Here is a 16,828-nt window from a genome sequence, read left to right as displayed (position 1 = left end):
AGAAGATAGAAGGAATACACAGAACACCATACTAAAATAAAAATATTAGTCAACATTGAAGTATTTCAGGAAATAGCCAATGGTAACAAAGGAAGAAGTTCAAGCTGTGTTGAAGATACTAGCAAAAAAATAACACCTCAGGAACCAATGGGATACCAACTGATATGTTTTAAATGACAGATGCATACCTGGATATGCTCACCAGTCTATGTCAGAAAATTTGGTGGACAGCCAACTGGGTAATTGGAAGAAATAAGTATTTGTTCCTATTCCTAAGAAAGATGATCCAACAGAATGTGGAAATTATCAGATTATATCATTAATATCACATGCAAGCAAAATATTCCTGAAGATCATCCAAAAATGGCTGCATGTAATTGAAGTACATTGTAAGGGAACTACCAGAAGTTCAAGCTGGATTTAGAAGAGGCATTGGAACCAGAGATATCATTGCAGATATCAGACCATCCTTGGCTGAAAGCAGAGAATATCAGAATAATGTCTATCTGTGTTATAATGACAATGAAAAGGCATTTGACTGTGTGGATCATTAACAAACTATGGCTAACATTGAGAAGGAGGGGAATTCCAGAAGATTGAATTGTACTCATGTAAAGCCTATGATCAAAAAGTTGTGAGATGGAGCCAGGAAATACTGCATCGTTCAAAACCAGAAAGAATGTGCATCAAAGATATATTCTTTCTCCATAGCTATTTAATATGTGTGCTGAACAATTCATGAAGCCAGAACTATGAAGATGAATGTGCCATAAGGCTCAGACAACGCAGCAATCTGTGTTATGCAGATGACAAACCTTGCCTGTTGAAAGTGAGTAGGACCTGAAATGTTTACTACAAAGGAACAAAGACTACAGCCTTCAATATGGATTACAACTCAACATCAAGAAAACAAAAGGTCCTTCCAATGGGCAACTTCATGAAGAAAGAATTGAAACTGTTAATGATCTTGTCTTAAGCAACACCCTTGGTACCAGCAGTCAGTAGATCACGAAACCTATTGCTTTGGGCAAGTTCACTGTCAGTGAGCACTCCAAAATACTAAAGAGCAATGATGTCAGTTAGAAGACTAAGCTGTGCCTCATTCTGCCCATGGTCTTTTCAATTACTTGTTATGCATCTGAGAGCTGAACACTGAATAAGGTGAACAATAACATAAAAATCTATGCTTTTGAGTTGTGGTGGTGGTGAAGAGTACGGAATATCCCATGGACTGCCAAAAGAACCAAACAGATATGTCTTGGAAAAGGTGTGACCAAAGTGCCCCTTGGAAGCAAGCTTAGTGATTCTTCTCTTATGGTTTGGACATGTTGCTAGGAGAAACTATTCTTTATACAGGGATATCAAACTTGAAAAGATGGAGGTAAAAGAGAGGAAAACCTCCAAAGAGATGAATTGACATGATGGCTGCAGCAATGGGTTCAAGTGTATAGGAGATGACGGGGATGGTAAAGAATGGGACAGGAATTAAGTCTGTTGTTCATAAGGTCACTATGAGTCGTATGCAACTCAGTGGTACCTAACAACAAGAATATGGTATATTTAATACTCAACACTATAATTCAAATGTATCAATTCTTCTCCAGTTGTCAATAATCAGTGTTCAGCTTTTTTTTTTTTGCTTATCAAAAATATTCTCTTTATTGATTTTGTTTAATGTTCTCCTATCCAGTTGAATTGTACAAAACCAAAATACTTCCATTAAGAGAAGCCCGGAAAGTGTAGCCTTTTGAAAAAACAAAACAAACAACACTAATGGAGTAAATAGTTATCTCCTTAGTAATTTCTCAGTTAGAAGATTGAATATGGGCTGGGGTTCAGATTAGTTGACCTCATTTGAAACTCATGTCTAGTTTCCTACAAAAACATTCTTGTCTCTAGACTACATTAAGAGAATAACAGTTGAGTTTTCTTTTTTAATTTGGAGAAAATATACCTACATTTATTGTTCCTTCTTACTAATTTTAGAGCTTTAACAAATTCAAATGAAAGTAACAGCCTTCCTGTAATTATAGTTTTATATAATTGCATGCATTCTGTGTTGCTTTGATTTTGTGAAAAAACTAATCTCAAATATGTATTAAGTTATGTTGGAATGTCCAGTATGAGTGAAGGATAGGTGATCTTTAAAAAACAAAGAAAAATTTAAACTAAACAAAACAAACAAAAAAAAACCCCACATATCACCAAACCAACATGTCTATTGTCCTTAAAATTTCATGAAGGGCACTTCAAATGGCTTAGTGTTTGCATGTCTCAGGGCCAAAGCATATGAATAGACTCTGGCATCCACTGTAAGATGTTCTTCAGCTACCAGAGCATCAAGTCTCTTCAGCAGGTCATTCTTTAGTAAGGAAATTACTTCTACAAATTCTCCATCTCCAGGCTTTGGTTTGGGTCTTACATTTTCAGGTTCATCTCCATTAATTGTTATTGTCACAATATGTGCAGTACAGTTTGACAAACCTGGATCCATACATACAGCTGGCAAGCATTCAGCAACATCACCTTTGTAACCAGTTTCCTCTTCAAGCTCCTGAAGAGCAGCTGCTTCTGGGCTTTCATTATCATCTATGAGACCTGCAGGGAATTCTATACAATAGCCACCCATTGGAGGACGGAACTGTTTCACCAGAACAATACATTCATAATGAAGAGTTCTTTGCAGCACTGGAATAATTGCTACACCATCGGCTGACTGTCCTTTCCTGGTTGTGCGTTTCACAGTTTCCCAAGTTCTTGTTTTACCAGTAGGATCTATGTACGTTGTTTTTTCAAGTTTGACCAATTTTCCTTCTGAAATTATCTCCTCTGAAATAATAGACTGTTTGGCTGCTTGAGGAGTGTTCATTGCTTGGTTTTCCATTTTCACACTGGAAAGTTGTTGCAGTCTTCAGTGAAGAAGTTCAGGTCCAAGGTGTAGAATTCTTCCAGGGATTTGAAAGAAGAAAAAGCAAGTTCGAAGCAGCAGTCTCCCGAGATGTGATTGCTACTCAGTGTTCAGCTTTTACATACATATGTTGTGCACTGTCGAGTTGGAACCAATCCATGGCTGACCTCCAGCGGGTTTTCAGAGGCAGTTAATAGCTTCGGAGGAGATTGCTCATCCTTCTCCTGTGGAGCAGTAGGAGGATTCAAACCGTGTGACTTCGAGATTGCAGTGCAGCTTCTGAGGCAATTAAAAATATCCTGGTTCAGAGATCTTATCAAAATAACATCTTTACTTTTCAGCACTTTTAAAGAGAAAGGTCTTTTGGATGCAGTCTGTCACTTAATGAATTGATTGTTTCAGACAGCTCTTTCTCTGAGCATTGATTATTGACTCAAGAATTTTAAAAGCCATGATAATTTCAGTTTACCTATTCACTAAAATGTTGTTCCTTGGTCCATCTGAAAGAAAGTTTTTCTTTATGTTCAGGTGTAATCCATATTTATGTCTGTTTCTTTTACTTTTATCAATAGTTCTTAAACTGTCTTCACTTTGAACAAGCAAAATTGTATCAAATGCATGTTGTTGTTGTTAATTGCCTTTGAGTCAAGCACAACTCATAGCAAAAGGCCTCAAACCCCTCTACAACTATCAACATTTATCGAAGTTTATAGTTTCCAGAAGCAACTAAACAACTATGTTGTTTAGGAAATGGATGTTACTCCTGCTTCTGAATCATATACATATTGCTTATAAGTCTTCCTTGAAACCATATGTCCCCTTCTTTTAATAGAGCCCAGCTTCTCAGATTATTTGTTCAGCATGTATGTTGAAAAAAGATAATGAAAGAATACAACCCTGACACCATACCTAATTCCCTTAAGCACAAAAAGAAATCTTAGTAGGATAAAATTCCATAAAGACATTTTCTTTAAATTTCTCTAGAAGAATTAGTAAGACTTCAAAACAGGAACAAGTTATGTCAAATTTGATATAAATTAAATGATGGACATCAAAATGTCAGTGTTGGTTATCAAGTTGTTGTCCCATTTCTGTTCCACTGACTTTACTGTAACAAGCTTGATAACAGGATTACGTTAAAATTCCAATATTTGCAACACTACATAAATCACCTTCTTTGTCACTTGAAAAGTTTCATAAATTGTTTAGATTGCAACAAAAAATGAGGAAGGAAATGTAATTTTTAAAAATTATTTTAGGGAATATTGAACAAAAATGTTGAAATCTTATGTCCTACACCATCTTTAGGGAAATACCTACCATTATTTTGTAACATTGTAAAAAAAACCAACAACAACAATAATAACAAAAAACAACAACAACAAACCAAAGGGAGGAAATATTTAACTGTTGCTAAGTCTGGTTTTGCTGTCCTAGATCTACAACTATAATGTGCTGCCAAGCATAGTTTACAAAGATGGTTGTTGAATACTGTTGAGTCATGACTAACCCATAGCTGACCATCCCATGGGTTATCAAAGGCAGTTTAATCACACAGAAAGAGATTACCCATCTTTCTTCTGCAGAGCAGCTGACGGGTTCATACTGCATACCTTTGGGTCGCTAATGCAGCCTATTACCACTTGGCCACTAATTGCGTCTATGCAATCTCACAGGACACTAGCTGCTGCAGAAGCCCAGGATAGAGTTCCAGCTATGGAAATGTCACATTTTTTGGCAGAGTTCACATGTCAAGGTAGTGAGTGGCTCATGGTCTGTCGTGTCCTGCTTAACTTTGCAGTAAAGTTACTTTGAAGTTCAAGTCTTTGACTATGAAGTCAGTAAATTCTTGATGCCTAGTTCATTTACTAGTCATACTGAACCTGACTCTCAACTAGATAAACATCCAACCACTTTCCAAAAGAATCTAAAGCAACCTGTCTTTTTAACTGCCAAAGATGGCAGATTTAGACAGAGGTCTAGCTCTCCTCCCTAAAAAGGCCCATTGACCTTTATTGCAAGTGAAATAGCTTATAGAAACAGTAAGTGGCTAACCTTACAGTACTATAAAACAGAGTTCCCTACAGACTCCCCTTGCCTTGCTGTGCAGAGGGACCTGTAATAACAATCCTCGTAAAAGACTCAGTGCTATTTCTCAGGTGCAAAACTTTATAGGACAGTCAGGGACTTTCCAGAATTGTGTGAAGATTGTCTAAGGCTAATGTCAACCATTTAATAGATATTTCTTGACTGGAAGTTGAGACCACTTTATTTTTTTTCTCCATTTGCACTTTTGTTCTTGGTGAAAATGACAACAGTCAAGAAGCTGACAACAGAAGATTCAAAATCTATTGAAAGACCATCTGATTTGAAGATGTAAAAACATATTTAACTCTCTGAATCAATCAAGTAAATCCGCATAAAGAAACTGATGTCAGATTTTGGAAGAATGATTCTGAAACACTTTCGAAGTGTCAACCATTTGCAAAATACTGCAGGAGCTGGGGGGGGGGGCAAACAACAACAAACAAACAACTGTGATCAGATTGAAAGGCAGGTATTTAAATAGTTCTTAGGTGGCCAGCAATCCATCAACCATTATAAATCCTATTCTAGCATATTCTATCTTATCTCCATCACAGAATTTGACAACACCTGACCTTTTCTTTATGCTTTATTGGCTTGTCTCTCTGCAAGAATCTGAGTTCCATGAGAGAGCAGACTACCTATTTTGCCTGCTATTGTATGGTGACTTAGTGGTAAGGAAGTGTGTGAGCAATGCAAAGGTACATGGTTGGAATCCACCAGTTGTTCAATGGGAGAAAGATGAGTAGTCTCCTCCCATGCAATTTAGTGCTTCTGAAAACCCACCAGAAGGTCAGCTATGGGTCAGCTCCAACTTGATGGTACACAACAACAATAACAACAATTGTATCTACAGAATTCTGAACAGAATCTAGCATGCTGTAGACATTAAACAAATCTTTTCAAATGAATAAATGTATTTCTTCCCTCAAAAGAAATACAAACTCCCAAGAAACAGAAATGAAATTCCAAGTGTTTATAATCATTAATTCATTAACTTATTCAGTTAAAAAGGAGCTCAAACAACACAATAAGTGGCATGGAAAATAGAAGGATCTTCTAAAAGGAGCCAAGTTACCTAGAAGTATTTGGGTAGGAATTCCATGTTCTAGGCTAGTATGACAGGAAGCTCTGATGATGTCATTCATAGAGAACTGTGTTGTTAACCCAAAGGCTCTCTGATGGTTCAAATCCACCAGCAGTTCCTTGAGAGAAAGATGAGCCATCTTCTCGCGTATAATTTACAACCTCGTAAACCCCCTCTGAGGGTCAGCTCTAAGTTCATTCTGACTTGATAGCAATGAGTTTGGGGCTAATATGGGCAATGGGAGGCAGAATAAAGTATTGTATTCCCTCAGGAAATAAACTGGTTTGGTGGTTCTGTACCCTAATCTTTATAGGAAATGAAGTATTGCTAGCAAAGACTGTCAGCTAGTTAAAAAATCCATAAGCCTTTTTTCAGCACATCCTCTATGTAACCTTTGTCAGTCACTGATCAGTCACTAAATGGTTTTTGGGAAAGATGTCCAACTTCATTCACCCTTACATACCAGGCCACACTCATGGCATCACCAAATGAAGAAACCTGGCCTCTAACAGGAAGGTAATGTGAAATCTGGAAGAAAGTGACAGTCTTGTTGGTGCCCTGGAGACATGTCACAGGCCTGTTAGGGGAATGTGTGAGCACTTCCTAGAAGGAAACAGACCTTTCCAGGATCAGAGAGGGATTGGCCACCTTGGGCAGAAAAGATGTACTCCAGAAATAGGCCTTATGCTAAAGTCAGATGTTATCTCCTCTTTTCTTTAGCTTGGTATTATTATTGTCCAGACTCCAAGGTACAGAGCTTCTTTTGATATCTAGAGACAGCCTGAAAGCTAGCAACAGCCCCAAAGGAGACCTAAAACCAATCTTTTCTATTAACTTCTACCCTTGAGGAATACTTTGCTAAATTCCACCCAATTGCCAGTTCTCACTCTGTTGGCTTTGGTTGAGGTGATAGAAGCAATAGGAGCTTCCCTCTCTCTCAGACATGCCTGAGGGCAGTATGGGTTTAGCTGCAGCTGGCCCCCAGCAGAGAACACCTGGAGTTAGAAGCATCTCATGGAACTCCCTTGCAGTTGTGACAACAGCATGGACAGAGAAGAGGCTCTGCCTACCTCTAGTATTGTGTGATGAACTCTGAGAGCACCAGAGGCCTCCCAGAGACAGCTGAGGGATAGTAAGAGGAGGAGCTGTTCCCAGCTGTCAGGAAAGGAGGTTTAACCCATCAATTGCACTCATTAAGGTAATTTGGTTCTAAGAAAGATTTCTAATGAAATTGAAGTTTCATACATAAACTATTTTAATGTAGTAAGAAAAAATCCCCACCACTCTTGTTCAGTTTATCCTACTGTAGTGGTTTGCACATTGCTATAATGCCAGAAGCCAGGCCACTTATATTTCTAACACTAGTAGGAATACACCTCTTTCTCTTGCACAGACCCTCTATCTCTTCCAGAAAGATGTGTCTCTTCATGGACTGACTTTTCCTGAAAATATGACCAAAGTGAGAGAAGTTTCACAATTTTGCCTCTGAAGAGTACTCTGGATGCATGTCCTTCAAGAAAGATTTGTTTGTTATTTTGGCAATCCACGGTACAGTCAAAGAGCCAATGGTAAAGGAAGAAGTCCAAGCTGCAATGAAGACATTGGCAGAAATAAGGCACCAAGAATTGATGAGATATCAGTTGACATGTTTCAAGTGAGAGATACAGCCCTGGACATTCTCTTATACCAGGAATTTTGGAGGACTGCTGGCTGGTCAATCAACTGAATGGGTTCAATATTTGTTCCTACTTTCAAGAAAAGTGATCCATTAGACTGTGGGAATTATTGAACACCATAACTAATATCACATACAAACAAAATATCACTGAAAAGTATTCAAAACTGGCTAGAACAGTTCATAGACAAGGAACTGTGTGAAGTTCAGATGGATTTAGAAGAGGCTGTGGCACCAGGGAGATTATGGCTGATGTCGGGTGGATTTTAACTCAAAACAAAGAATACTAGAATATCTATTTTTGCTATATTGACTATGAAAAGGCATTTGACTGTGTGGATCACAACAAATTTTGGCTAACATTGGGAGGAATGGGAATCCAGAACACTTAATTGTCCTCATGCAAAACATATACCTAGTTTTTATGAAAGCAGACCAAGAAAACACTAAATGGCTTAAAGTTAAGAAAGATGTGCAAAAGACAGACTGGAGCAAAGCTGGATCAGAGGAAAGCAAGATGCTGGCCTGACGGCTGGAATTTGAGTAAAGTCCCCACGTGTGCTCAATAAGTGAGAGACAGTGCATGTGCCTACCTGGCATGCGTCTGCATATGTGCGCAGCACCCCAGGTGCCCCCCATCTGTCCAACACCCATGCTTGCCCGGTGCTCCACCTTGCACCTCCTCACTCACAGTCAGATAACTGTCTTTAGCCTGGAAAGCTTTGGTCTGCAACAGTTATAAATAGAAGAGGCTGCTTTCACAGGCCCTGAACTGAAACCTTCCTTGGAAAAGAAATTCAGAGAGAAACACAGGCAGGGTAACTGCCCCACCTTCTTCTGGAGCAGTGATTTCAAATCAAGAACCCATTATCAACTCAGTCATGAAAAACACTACCACAACAGTGTCACATAAGAAGCAGGCTATTGCACATCCTACACAAGCCCAAAGCAAGATGTTACCCAGAAAAAAGTGACACAGTATCAGTGGATTTTCTAAAGGCAGAAAGTCTGATGGAACTTTCTGACACAGAGTTTAGAAGAAAAATAATTTAATATTTTCAATGGGTGAAAGACAAACTTGAAGAATTACAGGACACTGTAAACAAAAACCAGGAGAAGCGTAAAAACACAATTCAAAACAATGCAGATAAAACAAACAAGACATTAGAGGCTGTTTCTTGTTTTTAAACAAGAAACAACAATCTAAAATATGAGATCCAATGTTTCAGATGCTGTCAACATGATGGAGGGGCACATGACGAGGATTGGAGAGATAGAACACAGAACCAGTGAAATAGAAGGTAGAATTGTCACCACTGATCTGCTAGAGCAAAAAGCAGAATTTTAAAAAAAGAAGAAGAAGAAAACCTAAGAATAATGTAAGACACCATCAAGAGAAATAAAATGTGCGTCATTGGAATCCCAGAACAAGAAGAAGCAAGTAAAGGCAATAAAAAAGTTGTGGAAGAATTACTAGAAGAAAATTTCCCAGGCATGATGAAGAATGAGAGAATATATATTCAAGAAGCTGAGCGAACACCATCTAGAATAGAACCCAAAAGAAAAACACCAAGGCATATCATAGTCAAATTTACCACCACCAAATAAAAGGAGAGAATTCTGAAAGCAGCAAGGGAGAAAGAGTGAGTAGATAGGATTAAGTGCCTATTTCTCAACAGAAACTATACAAGCAAGATGATAATGGAATGACTTAAATCGAACACTCAAAGAACACAACTGTCACCCAAGAATACTGTACCCAGCAAAATTATCCATCAAATATGAAGGACAGATCAAGATATTCCCAGAAAAGCAGAAGGGAGTTTGTGAAAACAAGACCAGAGTTACAGGAAACACTGAGAGACGTCCTTCTTACAGAGGTGCCACAGAAAGCAGGATGGACCAAAGTAACTAGCAACAACACCAAAAAGAACTCAACAAAATGATAGCAAAGAAACTTTGCCTATCAATAATCACACTGAATGCAAATGGCTTAAATGAACCACTGAAGTGCAACAATGAATGAGTGGAAGCCCAAAATCTCTGTAAATGTTTATGAAAATTAATAAAATATAATTATAGAAAAAAAAATGAACCACTGAAGAGAAAAAGAGAAGCAGATTAAATATAAAACCAAATTCCATCAATATGTTGTCTACAAGAGACACATCTGGAAAAGTGAAAATAAAGAAAGATTAAAAATAAAAGGGTGGGGGCAAAAGATACCAAGTAAATGGCAACCAGAAAAAAGCAGGAATAGCAATATTAATCTCTGATTAAATAAATTTCAATGCAAAACCCATCACAAAGTGCAAGGAAGGTTACTACATAATGCTTAAAGGGTCAATATGACAAGAGGACATAACAATAATAAATATCTATGCACCAAATAATAGGGCTGCAAAATATATAAAATGAACAGCAACAAAACTGAAAAAGGAAATTGACAACACCACTATAGGAGTTGGAGATTTCAATATACGACTCTCAAGAAAAGATAGAACTACCAGAAGGAAACTCAACTAAGATGCTGAAAAATTAAACCACATAATAAACCAAATTGATTTCATATTTATAGCCTAATGTACACCAAAAAAGCACAGTGTATCTTCTCTTCCAATGTGCACGGAACATTCTCAAGAACAGATCACATTTTAGGTCACATGACAAGCCTCAATAATGAAAAAAATATCTAGAAATAATACAAATCATCTTCTCAGACCACAACACTACAAAATTAGAAATTAATAACAAGAGGATAAGGGAGAAAAAATCATACATCTGTAAGCTGAAAAACACTTTGCTTGAACATCAGTGGGTACTAGAAGAAATTAAAAAATGAAATTTAAAAGTTTCTTGAAACAAATGACAATAAAAACACAACTTACCAAAACCTCTGGGAAACAGCCAAAGCAGAAATCAGAGGTCAATTTATAGCAGTAAACAAACACATCAAAAGGCAGGAAAAAATGACCATTGACTCTCTAACCCAACATCTCCAAATAATTGAAAAATAATAGCAAGAAAACCCAACACCTAAAAAAACTAAAATTATAAAAATTGGGGCAGAAATGAATGAAACAGAAAACAATAGAAACCATCAACAAAGCTAGGAGTTGGTTTTTTGAAAAGGTCAATAAAATTGACAAACCACTAGCAAAACTAAAAAAGAAAAAGACACAAATAATCTGAATAAAAGATGAAATGGGCAATGTCACAACAGAACCAACTAAAATAAAAAGGATAACAATGGGATATTATGAAAAACTATACTCAAACAAACATGAAAACCTAGAGGAAATGGACAAATACATAGACATTCACAACCTACCTGAAATGACACAAATAGAAACTGAATACCTGAACATTAAAAAAATAATTCACATGCACACTCATGTTTATCACGGCTTTGTTCACAATAGCAAAGAGTTGGGAACAACCTAAGTGCCCATCAACAAATGAATGGATAGAGAAGCTGTGGTATATTCACACAATGCAATACTATGCTGCATTGAGAAACAGGAACTCATGCAGTATTATTCGAAATGGGTGACCCTGGAGGACATTATGCTGAGTGAAGTATCTCAGTCACAAAAGGACAAATACTGCATGGTGCCACTGTTGTAAACAGGACTGACCTCGGGGTTGGAGGGGAAACTAAGAAAGATGGGTTCAACAATGTATACTGCATTGAAACAGAAGAGGGAGAAAACTGTTTAAAAGGGATATGTGATTAGGTATTTTTTGCCATGACAGGAGTCCAGAGAGAAGCCTGCATAGTGGAGTGGACCTGCGGGAAGGGATTGTAAAACAATGAAAGAGGGTAGTGCACCAGGGGGAAGGGTTGGAAGAGGAGAAAGGTGCAACAATGAATGAATGGAAATCCAAATTCTCTGTAAATTTTCATTGACATTAAAATAAATTAAAAAAAATAATTCACCATGACCAAGTGGGATTCATAACAGTTATGTAAGGATAGTTCAACATAAGAAAAACAATCAATGTAATTCATCACATTAACAAAGCAAAGAACAAAAAACACATGATCTTATCAATTGATGCAGAATAGACCTCTGACAAAATCCAACACCCTTTCCTGATTAAAACACTCAACAAAATAGGAATAGAGGGGGATTTCCTCATGTAGTAAAAGGTATATACACAAACCCAAGAGCCAACATTTTTCTCAATGGTGATAGATTAAAGGCATTCCCCTTGAGAACAGAAACTAGGCAAGGATGTACACTATCACCTCTCCTATTCAATATTGTATTGGAAGTCTTAGTGATAGCAATAAAACAAGAAAATAAAATAAGAGGTATACAAATAGGTACAGAGGAGGTAAAAATTATCTCTATATGCAGCTGATATGATAGTATACTTAGAAAACCCTAAATACTCAACAAGAAAACTACGGGACATAGTTGACCAATTCAGCAAAGTGGCAGGACGCATGATCAACATAAAAAATCAATTGGATTTCTCTACAGTGACAAAGAGAATACAGAACTGGAGCTAAGAAAAGCAATACCCTTCACAATAGCTAATCACAAGATTAAATACTTGGGAGTAATCCAGCTAAGAACACAAAAGACTTATTCAAAGAAAATTATAAAACATTACTACAAGAAACAAAAGAGACCTGGAGAAATGGAAGAATATTCCTTGCTCATGGATATGAAGACTCAATATTGTAAAAATTACAATCCTACCAAAGGCAATCTACACATTCAATTCAATCCCAATACAAATACCAATTCTGTTCTTCAAAGAGATGGAAAAGGCAATCTCCAATTTCATTTGGAATGGAAAGAGATCCTGAATAAGCAAAGCACACTTTATTAAAAGAGAAACAAAGCAGGGAGCTCTGGTGGCCTAGTGGCAAGACGCTGCACTGTAATCCCAGAGGTACACGGTTCAAATCCACCAGATGCTGGAGAAGGAGGGGACAATCTCCTCCTGTACCAGTCAGATCTGATTTGATGGTACACGTAAAAATAATACAATAAAAATTTAAAAAAAGGAGAGAAACAAGGTAGGAGTCATCTCACTCCCAGATTTTAAATCCTACTGCACTGCCATGGTGGACAGCATAGTACTAGTACAATGGCAGACACATAGATCAATGGAATAACATTAAGAATCCAGAAATCATCCCATCTACCTATAGTCAACTAATTTTTGACAAGGAGATTAAATCAGTTAAGTGGGGAAATGCCTTTTTAGCTAATGGTGTTGGCAAAATTGGAAAATCATCTACAGAAAACTCAAACAAGAACCACACCTAAGACTATACACAAAAATCAACTCAAAGTGGATTAAGGACCTAAGATTAAAACCAAGAAATATAAACTTCATTAGAGAAAAGCTTGGAAGAACCCCACAAGCACTAATCCATAACTTGAACAGTCTTCAAAAAACCTATAACCAGGAAAGGATAAAATAGATGAATGGGACCTTCTAAGGTCCCATTGTTGTTGCTGTTGTTATGTGCCATCGAATCATTTGCGACTCATAGCGACCCTGGGTCAGTTCAGACTTGATGGTACACATGAACAACAACATGGTGATACTGAACAGATTTCAGCTGGGCTCCTACATGATAGACTAGGGAGAAAGGTTTGGCAATCTCCTTCCAAACACTAGTGGGGACTGACTTCACACCACATAACAACAGTTTTACAGGTAAGGCTACTGAGTGGTTAAAACTTACAGTCCAAGGTGGCTTGATGGCACATAACAACAGCATTGGTCAAAACTAACTGACTGGTTCTAAGCCTCTTCAATGACAGGATTCATTAGCAAGAAAGAAAGACTAGTACCTAACAAGGATGAAATGGAGCTCTGCTTTGTTCTCAGCGTCTAACATTTTACAATTGCTTGTGTAATCCATTCCCAAACAGCACGCCAGCCTTCCATTGGGATAGCGGGAGCAGAAAGTTTGCTCTTGCTAAGCTAAGGTCTCATCCTTACCAAGGAGAAGATAGACATTCTTAAACTTCAGCTGTGAGCTTCAGCCAGGGAAGCAGGAAAAGGGCCTAAGCAGAGGCCACAGCCAAGGCCCCTCGGGAAAGGCCCATGTGTGGTCATCTGTGTCAGCGTCAGTCATTTCAGGATGAACTCATGTGTTTGAAACATTCACAAAAATAGTCCTGGTGGTACAGTTTTTAAGCACTTAGCTGCTAACTGAAAAGTTGTCTCTTCTTTTATTTTTTTAAATTTTATTTTATTAATTTTAATGAACATTTACAGAGATTCTGGATTTTCATTCATTCATTGTTGCACTTTTTTCTTTACCCCCCCCCCCCTCCCAGTTCGCTCCTCTCTTTGAAAAGCAAAAGATAAACGTCTTCGTTGGTATACAATCCCACCCAAACCTCGACCCTGTCTCCCTCCCCTCCACCCCAAATGCACTCTACTATGCAACCTTAATTCTGGATTCCTGTGATAATCATAAAATGCTATCATATATCAATTTCAAATTGTTCTCTCCCTCATCTGTTTCAATTCAGTATACATAATCTATCCAGCTTTTCTCAGTCTTACCCCAACCCTGATGTCAATCACTTTCTACAACAGTGGCACCATGCAGTATTTGTCCTTTTGTGACTGAGATATTTCACTCAGCATAATGTCCTCAGGGTCACCCATTTGGAACAATATTGCATGATTTCCTTGTTTTTCAATGCAGCATGATACTCCATTGTGTGAATATACCACAAATTCTCTATCCATTCATTTGTTGATGGGCACTTAGGTTGTTTCGAACTCCTAGCTACTGTGAACAAAGCCACGATGAACATGGGTGTGCATATATCTGCTTGGATGTCAGTTATGGTCTCTTTGGGATATATTCCCAGTAGCAGAATTGCTGGGTCAAATGGTGTCTCTATTTGCAGTGAAAAGTTGTCTCTTCTGAAGCCCCAGCAGCCAGCTCCTCCGGAGAAACCTGTGACGTGCACTTACTTAGGAAAGTGTCCTGGGAACCTCTTTGGAGGCAGTTCTGCTCTGTCTGCAGGGTATGTCTAAATCCTGCAGACAGCAGCGGGCTTGATGTTTGTTTGGAAATAATAAAAATCCCACCCCACAAGTGTCACACACTTTTAGGTCCTCTCCTTTTGTTTCCATGGCAAGGAAGGATGGGGTCAGGCTACCTTGATCGTTTGAAGATGATCAGGATGATTCCCTTTCCCATCATTTAGGAAGACTTGACCCAGTGGATGGATAGAGCATTGCATTGCCAACCCAAAAGCAGGCCATTCGAATCCACCACTACCACTACCACCAACACACACACACACACACACACACACACACACACACACACACTCCGCTTCTCCTGCGAGACAAAGGGGCTCATTTACAGCCTCTAAGAACCTGACAGTGGGTCAGCTATGAGTTGGTTCTAACTTGAGGGCAATTGATTAGCTAGTTCATCTCAGTCCCTATGAAAACCTTTTTGGTAGAGGGAAAAGTCCCGTAGGGGCATTTGATAATGACCTGTCAAACACCGTCCTTAAGTGGAATTTGTTAAGCTGCCTCTTATGTGCAGATCCTTGTAAACGGGCAGACTCCAGGTTTCCTTAGACGGGCAAAGCCTCCACAATATCAAGAGAAGGAGCCCTCCCCAAACAGGTTCCCGAGCAGAAAAGGAAATTGTCTTCCTTATATGGAGAAAAAGCGCCCTGTCCCTTTAAGGCCAAGAGACTTGGCTGCAGACAGTTCCCAGGAAGTTTGCCCGCAGCCCCATCCTGTGTCTGATCCTTGCTGCTGTGCAGGTGAGCTCCCAAACCTTCTCTCACCAATTAGCCTTCTGGGATTGCTCTTATCCGGGGTTGACTATGCTGTTGTAGGAGGGCTAGGGAATGCCAGGGTTAGGAGAGAAGATGCTGTTTGGAGAAGTTTGAGTTGAAGGAAAAACAAGGTTACTAGAGAAATGTACAGTAATGCGCTGAGGATGCGTCTAACTTCGTGGGGAAGAAGCACGAAGGTAATCGGAGGCCCCGAGCATTCCAGAACAGGGCAGGGGGAACAAACGCAGCGGGGGAGGAAGGGCACTCTACCTAAGAACATGCTGGAATAAGGCTAGACTCCGAGCCGGATGACCTGGTGAACTGCAAGTTTAAACCAAACCCAGCTGGAAGGAAAGACTGCTTCTGCAAGTGCTCCAGGCTGAGCAGGAGCTGGATCTTGGGGCTGCCGGCAAATTCAGACGGAGACTGGAATGTTTGCGACGTCTGTGGCATGGAGAGCTCCAGCCTTAACCCTTGGCGCAGCCTGACTGGTTTAGCAGGTGGCACTGCCAACAGGCTCGAGGGGCGGGGGCCGGAGTGGGGGGCTTGCGGTGAGAGACTAGAGAAATGGAGGACTCTGCTTGTAGAATCACGTTTTGTAACCCCCACTGTACCATACGCAAAGAAGAGAGATTCTCTCCCCACCCCAAGCGCAGAAATTCTATGTCCAAATTCAGAGGGCTTCCGTGGGTGGTAAAATCCTGCTTTGTTATCTACTAATTGAGTTTCCACATTTTTTTCCTCACCTATCCAGAAGCCTCCTAATATATTCATTTGAAATTAACTAATAGGACTTCTTAACAGCTAAAAATTTTTGGGGAGAAGTATATGCTTATCTATGAAGGTCTGAGGTGTATACAGTTTGGGTTGAAACTTTTTACAATAAAAAGAAGCAGACCTGGACATAGGAAGAAAAACTTGATGTGTATCATTTTACAAGGGGGCCAGAGCTCATTGCTGGACCCATCCATTGGGCGGAAAAAGAAATTCACTGAGGGATTTTTCAGAGTGATGCCCTTTTTCAGGGCTGGGGCTCATCTCCTGGGTGAATCTGGGGTCATTTGTCAGCCGAGGCCAGTCGTTTCTCTACAGTGATGTGGGAGAGTGAACACTGGGCGGGATTAGAATTCCTCACATACTCCATGCCTTTAAAAATATCCATTCATCTGAGTAGTAGCTAAAGAATTCCTTTTATTATTAACTAACTAACAAGTGCTGTGTCCACTCACACAGCCATGTTCTTGGAAAAAAATATTTCATTTCTACAGCAGGGATTTGTC

The 16,828-nt window shown here is 39.0% G+C and overlaps 1 protein-coding gene and 1 pseudogene across 5 annotated transcripts in view; one reads left to right on the top strand and one right to left on the bottom strand.

Annotated features, from left to right (window-relative positions):
• Positions 1-16,828, top strand: part of SCHIP1 (schwannomin interacting protein 1) — a 1,325,222-nt gene that overhangs the window by 1,047,097 nt on the left and 261,297 nt on the right. The window lies entirely within an intron of this gene.
• LOC102848386 lies at positions 2,228-2,884 on the bottom strand (annotated as a pseudogene).

Source organism: Elephantulus edwardii, unplaced genomic scaffold (genome assembly GCF_000299155.1).
Source record: "Elephantulus edwardii isolate Elephantulus edwardi_28Jun2011 unplaced genomic scaffold, EleEdw1.0 scaffold00060, whole genome shotgun sequence".
Classification (NCBI taxonomy): Eukaryota; Metazoa; Chordata; class Mammalia; order Macroscelidea; family Macroscelididae; genus Elephantulus; species Elephantulus edwardii.
Note: the sequence above shows the minus strand (reverse complement) of the source record. Positions and strands in the feature narration are given on the sequence as shown.